Source organism: Physeter macrocephalus, chromosome 10 (assembly GCF_002837175.3).
Source record: "Physeter macrocephalus isolate SW-GA chromosome 10, ASM283717v5, whole genome shotgun sequence".
Taxonomy (NCBI): Eukaryota; Metazoa; Chordata; class Mammalia; order Artiodactyla; family Physeteridae; genus Physeter; species Physeter macrocephalus.
The window spans coordinates 23,660,488-23,665,491 of record NC_041223.1 but is presented as its reverse complement, the minus strand read 5'-3'; positions in this window follow the sequence as shown (position 1 = coordinate 23,665,491).

The following is a 5,004-nucleotide window of genomic DNA, read 5'->3' as shown; positions in this document are numbered from 1 at the left end:
ATACAAACAGTTGGAGAGACATACCATGTTCTTGGACTGGAAGAATCAACACTGTGAAAATGATTATACTACCCAAAACAATCTACAGATTCAATGCAATCCCTAACACACTACCACTGGCATTTTTCACAGAACTAAAACAAAAAATTTCACAATTTGTATGGAAACACAAAAGACCCCGAAGAGCCAAAGCAATCTTGAGAACGAAAAACAGAGCTGGAGGAATCAGGCTCCCTGACTTCAGACTATACTACAAAGTTACAGTAATAAAGACAGTATGGTACTGGCCCAAAAACAGAAATATAGATCAATGGAAAAGGATAGAAAGCCTAGAGATAAACCCAAGCACGTATGGTCAACTTATTTTGGATAAAATAGGCAAGAATATAAAATGGAGAAAAGACAGCCTCTTCAATAAGTGGTGCTGGGAAAACTGGACAGCTACATGTAAAAGAATGAAATCAGAACACTCCCTAACACCATACACAAAAATAAATTCAAAATGGATTAAAGACCCAAATGTAATGCCAGACACTATAAAACTCTTAGAGGAAAACAGGCAGAACACTCTACGAGATACATCACAGCAAGATCCTTTTTGACCCACCTCTTAGAGAAATGGAAATAAAAATGAAAGTAAACAAATTTGACCTGATGAAACTTAAAAGCTTTTGCACAGCAAAGCTGTGCAAAACCATAAACAAGACAAAAAGACAACCCTCAGAATGGGAGAAAATATTTGCAAGTGAAGCAACTGACAAAGTATTAATCTCCAAAATTTACAAGCAGCTCATGCATCTCAATATCAAAAAACAACATCACTAATCATCAGAGAAATGCAAATCAAAACTACAATGAGGTATCACCTCACACTGGTCAGAATGGTCATCATCAAAAAATCTACAAACAATAAATGCTGGAGAGGGTGTGGAGAAAAGGGAACCCTCTTGCAGTGTTGGTAGGAATGTAAATTGATACAGCCACTATGGAGAACAGTATGGAGGTTCCTTAAAAAACTAAAAAGAGATCTACCATAAGACCCAGCAATCCCACTACTGGACATATACCCTGAGAAAATCATAATTCAAAATAGAATCATGTACCCCAATGTTCATTGCAGCTCTATTTATAATAGCCAGGACATGGAAGCAACCTAAGTGTCCATCACAGATGAGTGGATAAAGAAGATGTGGCACATATATACAATGGAATATTACTCAGCCATAAGAAAGAAATGAAATTGGGTTTTTTGTAGTGAGGTAGATGGACTAGAGTTTGTCATAGAGAGTGAAGTATGTCAGAAAGATTAAAAACACATACCATATGCTAACACATATATATGGAATCTAAAAAAAAAAAAAAGGTTCTGAAGAACCTAGGGGCAGGACAGGAATAAAGATGCAGATGTAGAGAATGGACTTGTCAACATAGGGAGGGGAAAGTGTAAGCTGGGATGAAGTAAAATAGTGGCATTGACATATATACACTACCAAATATAAAATAGATAGCAAGTGGGAAGCAGCTGCATAGCACAGGGAGATCAGCTCGGTGGTTTGTGACCACCTAGAGGGGTGGGATAGGGAGGGTAGGAGGGAGATGCAAGAGGGAGGGGGTATGGTGATATATGTATAGATATAGCTGATCCACTTTGTTATACAGCAGAAACTAACACAACATTGTGAAGCAATTATACTCCAATAAAGATGTTGAAAAAAAACAAGAACCACTCCAGTAGAATTCTTTATGACTTTGGTATACAGAAAGATTTATTGTACAAGGCTCATAATATGCAAACAATATGGAGAATATCTGATAAACTTAAAAAAAAAAAGAATAAAATACCTAGGAAGAATCCTACCTAAGGATGTAAAAGACTCTTACTTGTAAAACTAAGACAGTGATGAAAGAATTTGAAGACAACACAACCAGATGGAAAGATACACACTGTTCTTGGATTGGAAGAATTAATATTGTTAAAATGACCGTACTACCCAAGGCAATCCACAGATTCAGTGGGATCCCAATCAAAATACCAAAGGAATTTTTCACAGAACTAAAACAAATAATATTAAAATTTGTATGGAAACAAAAGATCCTGAATAGCCAAAACAATCTTGAGAAAGAAAATAGCTGGAGGAATCATGCCTCCTGACGTCAGACTATACTACAGAGCTACAGTAATCAAAATAGTATGGTACTGGCACAAAAACAGACACACAGATCAATGGAACAGAATAGAGAACCCAGAAATAAACCCACACACTTACAGCCAATTAATCTATGACAAAGGAGACAAGAATTACAATGGAGAAAAGACATTCTCTTCAAAAATTGGTGCTGGGAAAAATGGACAGCTACACATAAAACAATGAAATTAGAACATTCTCTAACACCATATAAAAAATAAAATAAAATTGGATTAAAGACCTAAATGTGAGACCTGAAACCATAAAACTCCTAGAGGAAAACATGGGCAGAACACTCTTTGACATGAATCACAGCAATAGCAATATTTTTTTGGATCTGTCTCCTAAAGCAAAGGAAATAAAAGCAAGAATAAACAAGTGGGACCTAATTAAACGTAAAAGCTTTCATACAGCAGAGGAAACCATGGAAAAAACAAAAAGACAACCTACTGAATGGGAGAAGATACTTGCAAATGATATGACCCATAAGAGATTAATATCCAACGTATATAAACAGGTCATAAAACTCAACATACAAAAAACAAACAACTGAATTAAAAAATGGGCAGAACTGAATAGACATTTTTCAAGGGAGGAAATTCAGATGGCCAATGGGCACATGAAAAGATGCTCAACATCGTTAATCCTAAGAAAATGTAAATTAAAACCATAATGAGATATCACCTCACACTTGTCAGAATGGCTATCATCAAAAAGAACACAAATAACACATGTTGGTGAGGATGTGAACAAAATGGAATCCTCGTACACTGTTGGTGGGAATGTAAATTGATGCAGCCACTGTGGAAAACAGTATAGAGGTTTCTCAAAAAACTAAAAGTAGAACTGCCATATGACCCAGAAATTCACTCCTGGGAATAGCTCTGAAAAAAACAAAAACATTAATTCAAAAAGATACACACACTCCAATGTTCATCACTATTTACAATTGCCAAGGTATAGAAGGGACCTAAGTGTCAATCAACAGACGAATGGATAAGGATGTGGTGTATGTATATGTATATGTGTGTGTGTGTGTATATATATATATATATATATATACTTGTGTGTGTGTGTATATACTCACACACAATGGAATACTACTAAACCAAATAAAAAGAATGACATTTTGCCATTTGCAGCAACATGGATGGACTTGGAGGGCATTATGCTAAGTGAAGTAAGTCAAATACTGTATTACATTACTTATACATGGAATCTAAAAAAATACAACAAACTAGTGAATATAACAAAAATGAAGCAAACTCCCAGATATAGAGAGCAAACTAGTGGTTACCAGTGAGGAAAGGAAGGGGGGAGGGCAATATAGGGATAGGGGATTAAGCAGTACAAACTATTATGTATAAAATAAGCTACAAGGATATATTGTACAACACAAGGAATAAAGCCAATATTTTATAATAACTATAAATGGAGTATAACATTTAACATGGTGAAGCACTATATTGTTCACCCATAACTTAAGTAATATTGTATATCAACTATCTTCAATAAAAAATTAAATAATAAAACTTATGGAAGATAACATAAGAGAAAAAAAGTAATTTTTCTACCTCAAGAAACTAACTAAGTAAATAGAAATTAAATCCAAATAAACAGAAGGAGGAATATAGTAAAGAACTAGAGATCATGAAATTTTAAATAAAACAAAAACAAAACCAAGAGAGAATATAAATTAATCTAAATCTGGGTCCTTGAGAAGATCAATAGAATTAATAAAACTTCAGTCCAACTGACCATGAAAAAAGGCAGAAGATGAAATTTACCAAAATTGGGAATGAAAGAGGGACCTTCAGTTCAGAATATACAGACATTAAAAGACCATAAGGGAATGATACAAATTTTATGTCAATAAATTAATTAATTTAAAAGAAATGGACAAGTTCCTTAAAAGATACATATTATAAAAATTACAAAATGAAATAGAATAACTAAAACCTTATATGTATTAAAGAAATGGAATGTGTAGACAAAAACCTTCTTGCAGGGAAAACATAGGGCCTAGATAGCTTTATTTTATAAATTCATCAGAATACTTAAGAAGGAAATAATACCAATTCTACATAATCTGTTCTAGTAAATACAAGAAAAGGGAACCTTCTCAATTCATTTTGTGAAGCCAGCATTGCATTGATACAACAAAAAGACAAAAACTTTATGGGGAAAAAAGAATACAAACTGATATCCCTCATTGAATATAGATACAAAATACCTTAATACAATATCAGCAAATTGAATCCATCAATACATAAAAAGAATGAGATATCATGAAGAAGCGTAACTTATTGCAGAAACGCAAGGTTAGCTTAATATTTTGAAAACGATCAATTCGATTCACCATATTCAGAAGATAAAAAAGATTTATACATCTACAAGAAACCAAATACCCCAATCAAGAAGTGGGCAAATTATTTGAAGAAAATTAGTACTTTACCAAAGACGATCTGCAAATGACCAATAAGCTCATAAAAAGATGCATAATATCATGATCATTAGGGAAATGCAAATTGAAACCATGAAATGATATACCATTACACTCTTCAACAATGAAAATTAGAAAAATTGACAGTGTGAGAAAATAGAGCAACTGGAATTCTCATATATTTTCAGTGAGAATGCAAATGGTACAAACACTCTGTAAAGCAACTTGGATATTTCTTATAAAGTTAAGTATACATTTGTCCAATGACCAACAATGCCACTCCTAGGTAATTACTAAAAATAAATAAAAACTTAAATACAAAGGCATGTACCTAGTTATTCATGTTTGCTTTATCTATAATAATCTCCAACTGAA